The sequence below is a fragment of the Nyctereutes procyonoides genome, unplaced genomic scaffold (assembly GCF_905146905.1).
Source record: "Nyctereutes procyonoides isolate TBG_1078 unplaced genomic scaffold, NYPRO_anot_genome, whole genome shotgun sequence".
Taxonomy (NCBI): Eukaryota; Metazoa; Chordata; class Mammalia; order Carnivora; family Canidae; genus Nyctereutes; species Nyctereutes procyonoides.
The window spans coordinates 23,327,346-23,345,441 of NW_026575044.1; positions in this window are offsets into that span (position 1 = coordinate 23,327,346).

Sequence of the window (18,096 nt, forward strand, 5' to 3'; positions counted from 1 at the left end):
ATAGTATAAAATATATTTATATATTGATTTAATTAAAAGGAGATACATGTCCAGAAAGTCTCTGATCTTACTCTCCCAGACCAGAGATTATGGTCTGGCTTATTGCGTAGATTTTAATAGAACGTACTGTTACTGAAGCTAACATTCTGGAAGATAGAAACTTAAATTTCTACTTATACAGAGTTTTACAGTTAGAAGGAGAATCATAACCTTTTTTGACCTTTAGAAAGCTGTCAGCCTTGTGTGCTTCGTTGTTTGTAATACTTGTACTAAAAAAAAATACCTTTAAAGGCAGGAGTTGTGTTCTGACACGTGTCCTCTGAATCTCTGTAACGCGGATCCTGGTTATAATGAGAACTCCTTGAAATTGCTCATCTGTGCCATTGTTGTGTTTGGCCCATTAAACCCTGAGCTCATGAAAGAAAGGAGTTACATTGAGTCTCCACTAGGTCAGGGGCATATACTTCCCTAAGAAAAGTGCTGGCTGGAAAGAAGTGATTGATTGGGTGTTCTGAAGTGTTTATATAAACACGTGAACTAGTTACATAGATATATTGTGCCTGTGGCCTGAGGAGACAGTAGTAGAAGTGGCAGTCTGGCAGCCTGCTCTCTGTCTCAAATTTGCTTTTTTGGAGGGATGGTGATAGAGGGAGAGGTGACTTTTCCACAGAATGGAGTCTGCGTGAACAAGATCATTTATTTAAGGCAAAGTAGCCACAAAGGTAATTTGCAAAGTATTTCCTATTTCCTGTTTACATCACTTACTAGTGATGTGGAAATCATGTTCCTAAATATTAAAGAGATTGGTCAATCACTTGATGATCTTAAAATAGATTCCTAAGTGAAACTAGAACCTTTGCAGTGTCCACTGCAGGCAGGTGGAATACCAGTGTTTCCAGAAGGGTATGAAATTTGCAAAATAGGTGATGAGATGTGTTCCATGGGAGAAACCAATGTTCAGCTGAGGTGGAATTGAGAGATGATCCTCTCTGACATATATAACCCTCCTTGCAGCTATAGGACGTCAGAGAATATCAGGGCTGATAAAGAACAGCCACACAAGGACTCTGAGGTTAAGGAGAAAAGCTGTACTTAGATAAACAAATTAAGGAGCCATTTTGAGGTGCATAATGCAGTCCTGTAACTAGTGAGAGGTGATAATGACCTTGAGGCAAGGTGTTAGCCGCCCAAGGAAAACTCTCCTGGAACAGAAGCTGTGTAGGACATAGGAAGAATTAGAAGATCCTGGAAGACAAGATATCCAAATTTACCCAGAACTGATTCTCTTTTATTGCTCCGTGGGCAAAGATTCTCTCTCAGCTCTTTAGCAAGCTTTGCACACAGGTTGTATGTGTAAGTATAAATACGAGATAAATATGTAGTAAAGGTAAGTATTCTGTGAAAAACTGTGCCTTAAATGTATGTGATTTAAAATCTATTGCTAAAATATTTCTCAGGCTAAGGTGATGATGATTTGTCATTCCAAATTCAAAACATTTTCAGGATAAGGTTATCTGTGGTATGGTATTGGTGTGGAGTGTGGGGGTGCTGATTCTTAATGTCTTCATGTATTAGGATGGACACAGGTGAACGTTTTCAGAAAAACTTTAGCCTTGGTTCAAGTCCCCTTTTGGTCTCTCTGTGCAGAAATGAAGATGTCATCTAGTCATTAAAAATATTTATTATGTAACATTATTTTCTTAGAGACTATTAACTGTGCATTCTTCATTTCTTATTAAGTTATAGTGTTCCCTTATTCATAAATTTGATAGTTTCAGATTTGGGTCAAGGATTTATGAAGATGGGAACCCTGGGTGGCACAGCGGTTTAGTGCCTGCCTTTGGCCCAGGACGCGATCCTGGAGACCCAGGATCAAATCCCACGTCGGGCTCCCGGTGCATGGAGCCTGCTTCTCCCTCTGCCTGTGTCTCTGCCTCTCTCTCTCTCTCTCTCTCTCTGACTATCATAAATAAATAAAAATTTTAAAAAAAGGATTTATGAAGATGTATACATCTCTGATTCTCAACCCTGATTCCTTCACATGTATAAGAATCCTCTAGGATCCCAAGCACCCTGGCCCTGTACACATATATACCTACTACATATACATGTAAACACACATGCAGACAACCTGAAGGAATCTGGCTTCATTCCACAGGTGTGGGGGGTTGCTAAGCATCGATATTTAAAAGTACCTCCCTAGGGAATTCTAATTTGCGGCCAGGGTTGAAACCCACTGGTCTACAGCATGTAGTAATCTGCAGTTTTGCTGAGGCACAAAATTGAATCGCTTGTGCTTGGAGTAAGTGATTCAGTTGGTGAAGAGGGCTAGTCTGCCACTCAGCTTCTGCACCTCCGGACAGCCTGCTTTTACCCTATTTGGGCTGGCACACTCACTGACTTTTATAAAGCAAACAACAACATTTCTGGAAAAGTGAAAAATAAAAAAGCAAACAAACAAAAAGCACACCAAAATAGCACGTTGCTTCCTCTTTGTGGGAAATTGGCTGAACAAAACCAGTCACTCTTGTCTCAGATGTAACTGAAAAGATTGAGAAGACATCCTAACAGAGCCCCGTAGTAGGAGATGCGTTAATGGCGCTCTAATGAGGCAATCTCATATTACCTGTATCCCCCTTATCTATAAGGTGCTCCTTTTAGAGTTCTAAGTTAATGCAAAAAAGACAAGGATTTATCTGACTAGCTAACTGTGAGATTTTATTGGCCTGGTGATGAGTAGGATGCTACATCCTGGTAGAAACTAAAACTGGTTCAAGACTGGCTCAATAGTGAACATTCTAAACAAGGAGAGAATTATCTGGGATTCTATGTCATGAATTTGCATGCATATGTATGTGTATATGCATGCACACAAGCAAACAAAACAAAACAAAACAGAAAAACAAAGAAAATATCTCCTCCGTATTGCAATCACTCTTTCCAGGATGTGTGACAGCTCACAACCAGGACCACACTGATTTTTCCTTCATCCCAGATTAAAAACTGTTTTTCTCATAGACCTCTCCTTTATTATTATTAATACTTTGCACCTTGAGACACTCACTGCACATGGACTCTACAGAGTCTGAACTATACCATCTACTTTAGTAACAATATTATAAAATCTAGAGGAAGAGGAGAACAGTTTTATTGAGAGAGATTTTATTTTCTTGTTTTCTGTTCTTTTTTAATAAATTCAAATTTTATACCCCACCTACTAAAGGACCCTTTCTAAATACCGAATCCACACTTTTTGATGGGTTCCCAGCCAGTTATGGCACTTCCTTTCTAATTAATAACCATTGATTAAATGACTTTTTACTGGAACTGCTCATGACCTTTGTACCATGGAAAACCTAGACAGGTATAAGATAAACTGACTCATTGCTCATGTTTTCTTGATTCATTTCTTACCTGTAGACACTACTTTATGCCATAAGTTTTGTACCCCTAAAAATGCCAAGTAAGGGGATACCTGAACCAAAATAAGCCTCTTCATAGATGTACCTGCCTTTTTCTATTTTGAAAAAATCCTTTTTAACGTGTTCATGAATTTAAGATTCAACTATTGTTCTCACAGTTTTCAATACGTTGGACAAAAGATACTGCAGTAGAGGTTTTGCTTTAAAGAAACTTTCCTTGTTTAACTGGGCATCTAGCATCTGTATAACTTTCTTCCACATGCCCATCAAACATGAGTTCTTTTTTTCTTTTAAGATTTATTTATTTTAGAGAAGGAGAGAGAGCTCTCATGGTCAGGGGGAGTGGTAGGATGAGTGGAGAGAGAGAATCTCCAGCAGACTCCCTGCTGACTGTAGATCCAGATGTGGGGCTTAATCTGAGAACCCTGAGATCATGACCTGTGCTAAAATCAAGAGTTGGCCACTTAACTGACTGAGTCACCCAGGTGCCTCTTGAGTTCTTCACTTATAGGAATCAGGAACTATAAACAACAGTCCTGCTCACTAATGTCCAGAGATAAGGCCCTGGAAACACTCCCACTTAAGGAATGACATCAAACTAGCACCCCTTGACATCCTCATCATTTCTTGGTCCAGAAAAGTGAGGAACAATCTCTGAGAAGTCTTGCACAGCATCCCTACTAACAACATAATTGCCTTCTGCCCATTGTTCTGCTTGCATTGAGCTTACATGTCATGTTTGAGCAGTTCTTGTCACTAAGACCAATGAAATTCTGACACTTCATATCCTATCCTCTACATATCATTGACTTTCCTGCTGCCTTATGCAAGTAAGACCCATTGTAAGACCTTGATTATAAAAATGGCCCATGGCATAAAACTTGGGTTGGAATTAGGAACCTCAAGTCTGATTGCATCCATTAGCACTTCCAAAAGTAAGGCTATACTCAGCATACCCACAAACACTTCATTGTGTCTGTATTATGTCTAGGTTTATTTCCCAATTGAATTTCTTTGGGTAAATAAATGGATTATATCTTATCAGCATTTGTTGCTTCAAATAATGACTTGCATATGCTTTAGATATAAAATCCATTTATTTTAATAAATAAATCCACAAAACAAAATCGTACATTATGAAATTCACAGTCCTTGTCTGCATTTTAAAACATTTCAGCCCCACCTCTACCCCCAGGAAACACTTTTGTTTTCCTGGATTGAAGTGTTGTATCTCATTCGATGTTTCTGAAAAGTTTCTTAGAATTTTCTAATTTTAATTTCCTCCAAGCTAGAAAAGCAGGTAACTAAAGTTTATAGAATTTGTGTCAAGTTAAATGGGACACTCAGAGTCTGTGGAATTTATACCTCTAGAAATATATGCCTTTACCATATTGATCATAAAAACTGAGTGGGAAGAACAGTATTTTCACCCGCCTGAAATAAAGTAAAACACCAGAAATTACATAGGAAGGTAAAGGTTGAATATATATAAACATCTGAATAGATTAATTCAGAATAAATAAAAAAAGTGAAAATTTCTGGTCTAAAATATTTCTTAAATATAATACTAAATGTATTTGATATTGTCCCTAGTCACTACTCCCTGATACAGGAATGAATGAAGGAGATAAAATATCCTGTAAGTGATATTTAGTTAAGTTATTTTAATAGCAGTTTCATTACATCTAGCCATTGAAGAAGGTGGAAAGTGAACCCCAGGGAACTGTAATGACTTGACAAAGGTCATTTTAGCAGTAAATGACATAGAAGAGAGTGGTTTCAAGAGACCTGACCTCTAAACCCTGCCTCCCCATTCTACTTTCCCCTGATACTGCTATAAATGAATATGCTATTTTGATGGCGACAAAGCAATAGAAATGCTTTTTATTTTATTTGTAAAATGTTTTTCTTTACACAAATGGAGAGTATGGCAATACCTCAGAAACACAGGTATTTGTGAGATGTACCTGTTCTTACAGAGGTACACATAGAAGCCTAAAAAACTCTTTTTTCCGGGATTATATGCTTTTTTTAAAAAAATTGAAGTACAGTTGTAAAACAATGTTACATTAGTTTCAAGTGTGCAAACTAGTGATTAGACAAATCTGTATATTATCCTATGCTCACCACAAATGTAGCTACTCTCTATCACCATATAACCCAATTACAATTTCAGTGACTACATTCCCTATACTGTCCCTTTCATCCTTGTGAATTTTTTATTCCATAACTAGAAGTCTGTACCTCCCATGCATTTTGCCCATATCCCCCCCTTTTCTACTCTGGCAACGTCTAGTTTTTTCTCTGTATTTATGGATCTGTTTCTGGGGTTTTTTTGTTCATTCATTTTATTTTTTTAGATTCCACATAAAAAGCTGTACTCTTGACATGCCCTACTAAACCTAGTTTTTTGCTTCTTAACAGAGCTGTAAAGGTTCAGGTCAAGGTCCCATTTAAAAAAAAAAAGAAGAGAGAGAGGGAGGGAGGAAGAAAAGAGAAAGAAAAAGAAAGAAAGAAAGAAAGAAAGAAAGAAAGAAAGAAAGAAAGAAGAAAGAAAGAAAGAAAAAGAAAGAAAGTGTTGTGCCCAAGATTGTGAATCTGAGAAACCACCAAGGAGCCGACACTGATGCAAGTGCACGAGGGTTTATTAGCAAGCTCGAACTTGGGTCCAAGTATACCCAACACAGCGGAGCAGGGACTTGGACCCCAAAGTGGGTTACAGCTGGGTTTTTTATGAGCTGGTTTAGGGGATTTTCAGAAGGGGTGGAGGAATTTCTCTAGTTCTGTTTACATTCTGATATGGGGCTTTCCAGGGCATTGAGCTCTGTTCTCATTCTAATATGGGACTTTCTGCCACTGGCTTGGGCTCTGTTGTCTTCCTGATATGATATGGGATTCCCTGCCGAGGACATTCTGCAGTTTTTCCTGTAAAGTTCAGCTCTTATTCACAGGGGCCTAAGATGGCTGTACTTGTGCTAATGCTAAACTTGAGGTGGAATGGCCTTAATTTTTCTCAGCCTCCACAAAATAAAGGAAGAAGAAAGAAAGAAGAAAGAAAGAAAGAAAGAAAGAAAGAAAGAAAGAAAGAAAGAGAAAGAAAGAAAGAAGAAAGAAAGAAAGAAAGAAAGAAAGAAAGAAAGAAAGAAAGAAGAAAATTCTTATAATATTTTTTTCTTCAGTTCAGACCATAGCTAAATGAGTGTTATCATACAATTTGTGTTGTCAAAAACGTTTTTAGCTCTCAACTGTTCTGACCATTCATTGCTGAACAGTAAAAATCAAGATAAAAAGCATTTTCAACTTACCTTACTGTATGGTGAATCTGTGAGGTCCTCAAAGCATATTCCATAAGGAGAATAAAAGGCCAGATCTTACCTAGATCCACCAAAGATGACAGCCATGCGGTATGATCCAAGAGGGAAACACACATAAAATCTACCCATCTCTGTTTATCATTCTCATATTATACTTTCATTTCTTTGAAGTCTTCAAGCCTTAATTTAACTGTTTTCTTTTTCTGAAAGGTATCATACTTTAAACTTAAAAGTGTTGCTCGTGTAAATAGCTGTCACCTTAACCAGCAACTCATTGGCCAAATAAAAACCAGGATTTGGCATAAATTTAGGAAAAGATGCCCATCCAGTTCAGACTCAGCTCATAATCAGCTCGTGTGATAAAATGGCTTGGGACTTGGGAGTAGGAAAAAACTTATACACCTCAGTGAAAGAGGACTAGCAAGTGGAAGTATTGGTATGCATCTCAGTAAAGGGAGGTAAAGAGTTTAAAGAGTTCCTGCCAAGAGATTAGTGAGATTTCTTTTTTTTTTTCTTTTTATGCTAAAAAAAATTATATTTAGATTTATAGCCGGCTGGACTCAGTTTAGATGGTCCCAATTTTGTTGGCAACATCCAAAGCATCATAGTCAGGAGCCAGTGGAACATATGCTTTCTTCTCTCCATCAGGCCTGATCAAGGTGTTGACCTTGGCCACATCAATGTCATAGAGCTTCTTCACAGCCTGTTTGATCTGGTGCTCATTGGCCTTGACATCCACAATGAACACAAGTGTGTTGTCTTCTATTTTCTTCATGGCTGACTCAATAGTCAGGGGGAACTTGATGATGGCATAGTGATCAAGCTTGATTCTCCTGGGGGTGCTCCTTTGAGGATATTTGGGCTGCCTTGAGAGACACAGGGTCTTGGATCATCGGAATGTAGGTGACGGAAGGATATTCTTTTTTTTGTGATTGTGCACGCCTTTCAGCACTGCTTTCTTAGCTTTCAAAGCCTTTCCTTTGGCTTCAGCTTTGGGAGGGGCAGGGGCTTCCTTCTTCGCCTTTGGCACCATCTTCATGAAAGGAGATTAGTGAGATTTCAACCAGCCCAGTTGCTCTCTCTGAGGTGCTCCAGTTGTGGCGATGCTATTTATTAGGACCTTCACCCGAATGGCTACTTTCACTCATTTAAAGACATTTCTCCATACTGTGTTATAGTTAAAAATCAAACACAACAGAATAATTTTGAAAACCCACTAGGCAGCATCTTCTTCAGAAAATCACTGTTCAAAGACAGTCATAAATTAAGGAAGGCCATCAAATCACCTTTTAACTTTTTCTTGGCTATTGGAACTCAATTTATTTAATTTTCTCACATATCCCCATAATAATATCGTTTCTGTTTTTAGAAATGCATCTAATTTTCTCATCCTTTAAGTAACTGCAATTGCAAAAATTCTAAATGTGAAGTAATAAATGTGGGGGTGGGGGGAATACCAGGTTTATTATGTTGCATATCAGTTTCTTTATGATATCCTGAATTCCTCTTGATATTTCCTATAATGGCAGTATATTAACAAATTCAGCTTTAAGGCAGTGAGAATCCTAAGACCAAATACAAAATAGAAACCTATCTCATCTGGTCATTTAAAATATGCTTCTTGATTAATTAGCTTGACAAATAATATCCATCAATACATCAACCAAAAAACTTGATTACCATACTGTCCAAAAGTGTAGAAGCATGGAAAAATAAAAGAGTCTCAAGAATCTGAGAGTACACTGGGCATGACGCAGTGGCCATGTTTGCTGTTCTTTTTGCCCTTTACCTTTGGGCTCATGGTGGGATTGCTTTTCTTGACCTCTTGTTAGTTGAATAATGTGTTCAGTTCTTTCCAACAGGTTGTCAGTGGAAATAAGATATTTGAGTGCGAATTCTAGATCCTCCAGACCTTTTATTTCCCCTTTAGATAGGGCTCCAGAGTGAGGAAAAAGCAGAGAAGAGTATCCTGTTCTCACTCTATGGGTATGTGAGCAAGAAATAACATTATTTTTTTTTTCAAAACAATGAGATTTTTATTATTGCAATGTAACCTAGCATCTACTGACTAGACTAATAAATATAATCAACATCTAAGCAACTATAAACAGGAAAAAGATAATTGTATTTGTAACAAATTTATTACATATACATATATCTTGATAAATATGTTTCCTAGGTTGATCAAAAGTTAGGCTGAAACTTTGCCTATCCCAATTTCTGGACCAGGTATTTGGTGCACATCATTTATCAAAAACAATTAAACATATCAACTGTATTAATTTCCTGGGGCTGCCATAATTAATTATCACAAAGTGAATGGCTCTAGACAACAGAAATCTATTCCCTCACAGATCTGGAGTCTAGAAATATAAAATTAAGGAATCAGCAGGGCCATGCTTCCTTTGAAGCCTACAGGGAAGAATCCCTTGGTGCCTTTCCCTAACTTCTTTTGTCTCTTGACAGTCCTTGATGTGTAGCTATATCACTCCAATCTCTGCCTGCATCATGTAGTCTTTTTTGTGTGCCTTATATGGTCTTTTTATAATGACACCAGTGGTTGGATTTAGGGTCAATCACATTCTGAAGTTCCAGGCAGACACTTCTGGTGGTGGATGGAGAACATTGTCAAACTCAATATGCCTGACTGCCCTGAATATAGCTTGAGTTTCAAATATTATCTATATAATTAATTATCAGGTCAACGTCATAAATGAAAAACAATTATGCCATTGAATTTAACATGTATTCCTTTTTTTTTAATGCCGATATTCTACATAGCTTAGAAAAGAAAATTGAGGAAAAAGACCAGTTGTTACTTGTCCTTGTCTTCTCCATAATTAATAGGTATGAAATAAATATTTACCAAATGAACAAACTGATTAGATACATAAGATTATTCTTGATCAAATGACACTAGATTTCTGAGGCTGAATCCACGGGGTTACTGGTTTTCTAATTCTGCTGCCATCTGGATAATTAGAAGGTCTGTAATAAACCCGTTTATTTCTGCCTTATTTTTTTTTTATTTTGCCCTCTATGTTGCAGTTTTTTTTTCTTTATGTGTTGAATAGGTCTGTAGTTCAGATGAATCTATAGTGATGTATTTGAAAATTGTCAATATCTACTGCATCAGCATAATTATTAAATATGAATTAAGTATCTACTCTTTGACAATGATGACAAATAGAAAGCTCGGCAATTTGAATCCAGCTTCGAAAAATGAATGACCAGATTGCTTTAGGACATTTAGGAGCACACTAGACTCAGTTTTGAGGGTGATGTACAGAATACAACCCTCTTAGAGTACTATAGGCCTGAAATTAATTTCAAGGATTAGGTTTACCAAAACAAGCTTCATTAAAGATAATTTGAATTAGGGCCTGGGTTAAGGCATTATGTTGTCAAGAAAAGTAAGTCTTTAAGGAATTAATGCTTTAGCTCATTTAGTTTATCTGACTAAATCTCTTAGACCTTGAAGTAATGAGACTCAATGGTGAATGAATTTTGGTGAGAAGAAAGTTGGAAACTTAATGCATTTTTTGGTTATCAGAACTCTGCAATTTAGAACTCTTAGTTTCCAGTAGATGAGAGTGTAGAGACAAAAGGAGCTTAGTCAGGGTACCTGAAAGGATGAGCTGTATGCCCTGGAATAAAATTTCATTTTTATGGCAGTTTTGCTAAGGGCTGTCCTTAAAAGCTTCGTAAGTCTTGGTTTCCTTGGATCTTATTTATTGCCTAGAATAGGGCCATGTTGCACTCTCATTTAGCATGGCACATCAGAGTATATGATGAATTTTTTTTCTGCCTTAAATCCCTGCAGAGCACAATGATAGAGACATAATGCATCTGCATACACATGCAAGATAGTTTGAATTTAATGCATTTCATATCATTAAAGTTAACATTTCATGTATTATATTTCCTTTTAGAATACACTTGCATACATCCATATCCATATAGATATATGCACGCACACACACAAAATCCCATTATGTAGATCAATTTACATGATCACAATGTTCATATCCATAAAGCAGTGAACTTCCCAAATCAGATGCATGCATAAAAGCATTGATGCATAAAATTTCCATCTTGCAAGTACAGAGAAAGTTCTAGTAGGCATTTAGTGCCATGACAGGTCACTTAGGTTACAACTAGCTATATAGGACATGCTAATAAGATTTAACCTTCTTTGTCTGTTGCTGAAGAGGGGGGGAAAGGGGAGGGGTGAGACCTTCTTATCTTTGAAGATATCAAAGAAAATTAAAAACAACCACTTTCCCTCTGATCCCTGTGGCTGAATGTTTTTGAGCTGCATAAATGAGGTACACACAAAAAGAATATATATTTAAGGGAACAATATGAGATCTTAATCCATTCGCTACTGATCATGGCATAAGTGACATTGATAAAACAGAATTTGATGGAGTGTGTGTATAGAATTACTTCCATCTCCATACTTGATGTGACTTTTCATCTAAAGTAAACTCCATTGAGATTAATATTTAAAATGGAAAGCTAAAAACCCAAAGTGCCATGTGACAACACTTAAGTAAAAATTTATTAGACTTGTCATTTCTGTTAATTATTGTCATTTCAGCTAATTACTAGCCATTCCTGTTGGTTATTAGACATGTCGTTTCCCCTTCCAAGCTGCCATCTAGCACCATCTCTGATTCTGGTTTCACTGCACACTCTCAGGCAACGGGTCAGGGGCCAGCCCGGTGGATCTGAACTCCAGAAGAACAATTCAGAATTCTTGCCAAAAGGTAGAATGATTAGTGAAGAAATCCTTAACAATTCTTATCCTTCTGGCTTGCTAGGGTGAGAGCAAGGGAGGTGGCATCATTGTGTTATAAATAAAACAACAAAAGCAAAAGGGGTTGTCTATGAGCTAGAATAATCCATGAAGAGTTTATTGATAGCTTAACTGAACTCCAGAAATCTCTTGAACTCAGCAACATTCACTTCCCCTGGGTCTTACAATCTATATTGGACAATAGACTGAGAGGTGTCGGCTGAAGAGTAGCTTAGGGAGAGCAGCCTGACACTGATTTTCAATAAAAAAATCCTTCCTGTCTGAAATGCTATCAGTGGATGTTAGAGAACTGTGTGTACATGTGTTTATGAAAGTGTTTATTTTTCCCCCAGGTTTTCATAAAGTGTAATCTGGTGATAGTAACAGATTAAACTAGGAATTGCATCAGTGAAATGAAACTCAGGGATCACAAGAAAAAAAAACATGGAAATGCAGACATTGTATTTAAAAGAAATGTCAATGGACTTTAGCATCCCTAAACAAGCAGTAGGGACACTTGATTTCAGTATCTTTAGAGTTTGATTGGAAATCATGGCATGATCCTTGTGAATAAGGCAGGTTGTGCTAATTATAAAGAATGTTCATGGCCACTGTATTGGATAGCTGGATAAATGCCCTCTCATTACATTTTGGTTTTATATGTAATAAAATAAAATGGAAAACTGAAAGATTATTTTGGAATCTATTCAGTAGAAGTAGCCAAATTCATCAAATAAATTATTTTGCTGTGGAGGTTTTTCTCCAAAATAATCCAAATAACTACAGTTTGCCACTGTAGGCTCAGAAATTCACCCTCTCCACAAAGGCTACATTTGAGTTCCTAACTCATTAATTTTCTAATAGACTCATCATCTATGTTAAATTTATATCATGGGTTTCCCCCTCTATATATTGGGCTAAAGTAGCCATCCCTTATCCCTTTGAAACGTTCATTCGGTGTTAGTGAGGTGCTAGCATTTTGGTCAGGACTACCATTACTAGTCTGAATTCAAGGGCATCTTCCATATTTTGTGCAAGACTGAAGGAAGGGCAAGGAGTGCCTAAGATTTGCTAGGAAAACTTGGGTCTTCTAAATACATACATGATATTCTCGGGCTTTATTAGATGCTTCATAGGGGGGCAGTGACACTAGGACAAAAAGGAGAATCCAGCCATTCATTGGACTAAAACCAGATGTTTCAGAGAGTATCTTGTCCCACTAAAAATCTTGTTTCCACAATGGCTGGCAGTTGAAATGCCTTGTGGAAGACTGAGATAGCAAATAGCCCGTTGGTCATTAAACAGTTAAAGTTGGTCTACCTTTTATATCCCTACAACTGTCAGAACTCAAGTATTAAGATTTGGACACACACCATCAGCTTGTGCATTCTGCAAGATTAGGAAACCAAGAGCTGTCCCATCAGAACAAGATTTTAGGGACAGGAACAAATTAATCAAATGCTGACGAAATTTACAAAAGGTACAAGAGGTTTTGAAGGCAGGAGAGGAATGTAATTGCTACAAGGCAGGGATACACAAATAACTTTAGGGAGCAAAGGATTACATTAAGTAGAGGTACATTTTTTTTTTTCCTTGGGAAAGAAACCAGAGTAATGAGAATAATACTTTCAGGGTATATATTAAAGAAGGTAGGATCTACTAAATTAATGATGAAATCAAAAGTTTGTACTTGGATCAAAGACTAGTAAGGCCATTATTATGCATGAAATTCCTGCCCTGTTCAGTGTAGACAGAATAAAAGGTACAGAAGGGTTGGGGAATGTTACAGGAATTCTATCCTAAACATAATTGTTAGGTACTATTTAGGTTGACTTTCTAATCTATCTCGGGGAACTGGAATAAACATCTTGGCAAAAACATGAGAAATTTCTCTATATATGAAAACAGCCACTAGGCACAATTGAGTTGTTTGTAACCTGAGCAAAAATTCCCCCTCAAGCTTGAGAACTTTGTTTCTATCTTCCTACCCAAACCCGGCAATTGGCTACAGGTATTTGCCTGGAGCAACTTTGGGACAAATTGGAAAGGGAATAGAAAAATAACTTGCTGCACGTGAGTGTGCGTGCGTGCTTCACCACAATCAATCACATTTTCTCTGACATTGCTTCATTTGTGGATTATTGCAAAAACACAGGAAGAATGTGAAAAGATAATGTTGTAAAGCCATCGGAATGAAATTGGTGGGAGGAACCCATTTCTCACTGTGTTCCCCAGCACCTCTGCACTCAGAATCCCAGCATTGTTTAAACCTCCATTCTATATAAGAAAGCTAATCAAATGACACTCAGGAAAATTGACTTGGGTTTTCAATCTAGTTTCAGATCTCTAGTGTACTTATTTCAAATGGCATTTGTTATTCTCTGCATATCCTTAGGAACATGCCCTGTCAAGAAATGCCATACAACTTCAAACCATGTTTTTTCCCACCTCTATAACTTTTTATGTATTCCCTTTTTACATTTTATTACAGCATAACATCTAAAAATGAAATAAAGATTATAGGCAATGCTTCAGGACCTAGAGTTCTATGCCTTGCCCTGAATATAAAACCGCGTTGATAGGAACCGCTGTTATACCTCTGTAAATTGCTCAAATCTCCCCACTGACCATCACTGTAATTATTTCTGCTTGGAAATGAAAGGTTTGATCGGCAGAGGGGTCTTTTTTTATGTCTATCTTTTCTTCCATTCATCCGAACTACACATTTCCCCTTGGTGGTGAATTACGGAGATTAAATCTGTATTTATTCATAATACTTATCTCTGGGAGGGGGCAATCAAACAGAAATGAAGAGAAAAACAAGCAATCAATTTTTGTAACTTTTTAAAAGGTAGCAGTACGAGAATTTGCTCTTCATTTTCATGACTTTAATGAAATCAGAGTAGTTGGTATCATTGTTCTCTCTGAAATTGTGTACTTTGTACAATATGGGGAAAGAGAGAGAGGAAAGAAAGGAAAGAGGGAAGGAGGGAGGGAGAGGGAGAGAGAGGTGTGGAGATTTCAAAGCAGAAATGGAATTTTCTAGAGATGGGACAAGTTCATCCAAAAACTGTCTGCAATAATACAAAAGTTTCTGTAGTCAGCTAATTTTAAAGGCACTGAGTTTGTGATACATTTATAGAAAAATCCCTCTGGATTATTTCCTATAGGCTTAAAATGTTTATGCCATATCTGTTCTTCATTTTTTTGCCTTTGCTCCAACTTTTTAACATGGCTCTCCTTGTTGGCCTCTGGCTCTATGTTCCTCCTTTCACCAGATTAGTTCCTCCTTTCACCTGAACACCATTCCTTTTAGCCAAGCATACCCTTTGGACCCTTGCTTACATTTTATGGGAAATAGCAAGAATTCAAAGGTGGGATGGTGGTGGGGTAGAGGTAGGGTAGAGGTAGTGGTATGTGTATGAATGGAGAGGATAGGAGTCCTGACTCTGCCAGATACCAACTATTCCATATCCTCAGCTATCTACCTCCAAGAATTACTTCGAGGATCAAAATGAATCAACATTCTCTCCCCTGCTTAGTAAGAAGGTACTCAAGAGGTATTAGGGGAAATAACTTTAATAAATAAAAAAGATAAAATCACAAATAATATGAAATACAGGACAAGGAGAAGAAATAGAGAAAGAGGGTGTCAAAAGTTGTTTCATTAGATTCATAGGGCAACGGTAACTACTGCTGTAATTGTGGCTGTATATTGTTTGCTCATACACTTTCCCTCATGTCCCCGAGATTAGGATTTTTTTTTCACCATTTTCCCCCCATCTTTCTTTCCTTTCCTCGTTCTTCTCCGTTTCTCTCTGTTTCTCCCTTGCAGTCTCTGTCTCTCTCTTTCCTTACCGTTCTCTCCTTCTTTCTGTCTTCTTTTCTTTCCTTTTTCTTTATCTAAACTGGATTTGATAGGGCCCATGATAGGACAGTGACCTCAGCATGCATTTCTTGGAGGAAAAAAAAGAAAAAAGACTTTGAGTATGGAGGTTCTAGACTAATGAGAACCGGGCTACAATATGGTAAGATGCTTTTCTCTGGCATTCAGAATCAGGGGAGATGATGAATAAAAGTCTATACAAACCTTTCTTGGTTTTTAAAGAAAATAAGAATGGAAAGGCTCTAACTATGATCCCAGAAGATGTGCATGTCCTAGAACTGAGACTATATAGATTTCTTCTATTAGCAGAGTTTCTGATGAAATCCTGTGTTCTGCATTTATCTCTGTGTAATCTCTGAGTCTTTCAGACTCTGCACACATGCCAAGTTAGGTAGTGAGGTTAGAAACAAAACATGTGACTACTTCTTAGAATCATTGAATTTAGATGCTATCTTGTTCTGTTTTACAGATGACGAGACTAAGTCAACTTGCCCAATGTCACAGATTTAGTTGGATGCAGAGCTAACACTAGAATCTTTCTGTCTGTACTAGAATGAGTAACACTATAGTTATGTAAGTAGAACTGATCTCATTGGATATTCACTTCAGATGAGTCCTCTAATAGACATCTATGGAACACCATTAATTACCAGTGAGAGGCCCTTTAGACTAATTAGTGGAACAGAATGTACCAGCTTGATTTGACTGTGGTCATGCAAAGTCACCCTTAGTTTTTAGTAGACTAAGAATGCTTTAGCAATGAATGACCAGAACTCCAAGAGCATCCAAGATAAAAGCAAAAAGTCCTTTCCTGAAAGAGGAAAAAGGGTGCTAAGGAAATTGTTAGTGTGAAATTCAGGAAGCATACCTGCCAACACACTGATTTCCCCATGCTTTAGTTTACTTCAGGTTTAAGAATTGTTTTTGATATGCATATCACTGCCTCTTGTTCAAGTTAATTTGTTTAAACATTCATGAAGGGGAAGGTTTTTTAATAGAAATGTGCCAAATGTTTTTTTTTTTTTTCAATTACAGACAAACCAGGGTGTTTGCTGATCCATGAACAATGCGAATATTCAGTTGTGGAGAGTTTTACTGCCTACTAACAAAGTTGTTGTTGTTATTGTTTTTAATTTTTGCTCTCTGTTAAATGCCAAAATCTGTAAGGAAAATGATGACAAACAATTTAGCATCAGCTTCCTCACAAATGGCTTGTTTTGAATAAACCAGAGTTTTTGACTGTGGCTTTGTTAGGTTGGAAAGTGAAAAGAAAACAATTGCAAATGGGCGAGAGGCAGTGGAGGAAATGATTCTGTGGGTTGACAAAATCAGTGAGGGTGCAGGGAGATCAGGAACACCAATGCTGTTCAGTTCATTTTATGATCCATTAGGTTTAGGACAATGTTGTAGGAAGTTAAGTCAGAGACCCCAGGGGAAGTTTGTCATCAGAGGCTGATCTATCTTGGGGTTGGAGATCAAGGAATGGTCAGCAGACAGGTGAAGTTTCGTTCTTTGAGATCTGGCCAATTTCTGCCCTGCTCTTCTCTTCTCCCCAACCACAACACAGTGTCTGGCAAAGAGTGGGAGCTCAACTGATATTTTTGAATGAATAAGTGAATGAATACAGGCGGTGAACAATAGAAGGATGCCTAAGCAGACTAGCATTTGCACATAGGAACAGAGAGGTTGCAAATAAATGTAACAACTTAATTATAATTAGATTGCAGGAATTTAGTTTTTATGGGGGAGAAGGATCAAGAATAAGATTTTTTACTTGGCTTTGAGCTACTGAGCTTCTAACCTACTGACTAGGCTTCTTAAATTCCCTCACCATGAAAACTGGATCAATTCCGGAACCCAAGATTAAACAGAAGTGGGGAATTGACACCAATGAAGAACCATGGAAGAGCTGAGAGCCAGAACACAATACCACAAGTGATTTTGATCCCCTTTTGTGGAATTTTGGGACACAAAGGAAAACCAAATGGATTTGGATTACCAATTTCTTCCAAATTACCATCAGAAAAAGGCAGCGTTGGTGTCCTGCCAGAACTACAAAGGGTACTCCAATCAAAATTCCTTCCATTTTGAAATCTCTATGGATTTCATTGGCTAGAACAACTATTGTCCAGTTGAGCCTCATCATCACAATCTGTATCTTCCACCATTTTCTGGATGCTGCTATCTCTAAGATCACATTGAAATCTGTGCCATTGAAGTCTCACCACCAGCAGAGGAAGGCTTGGCTGTTGTTAACCATCTATCTTTAATGACAAGGCATTACTACTCTCCTTATCAAGAAACGATTGTCAGAATCTGCAAGAGATGTCCTTTCCTTTCGTCCTCAGGGAAAGAATGACTTTCTGTGGTATTTGCTCTGTTACAGAGCATCAGATAGGAGCCCCTTTTCTTCTTTAATACCTTTTAGGAAGCAGACTCAGAATTATAGTCCTTCTCTGAGAATGAGTCGGGGGGGGGGGCATTGGCATTTTTATTTTATAATGTGTGGTATACCAGGTTGAGACAATACTCTGGGTACACATAGATGTGAGAAATTTACATGGAGGTTGGGTCAAATTCCTGAGGAGATTGAGGACAGTGGAAGGTAAGACAATGCTGGTTGGCTGTTCATCTTCAAGTCCATCTGGTTAATGTTAAGACTTGGAATTGAAA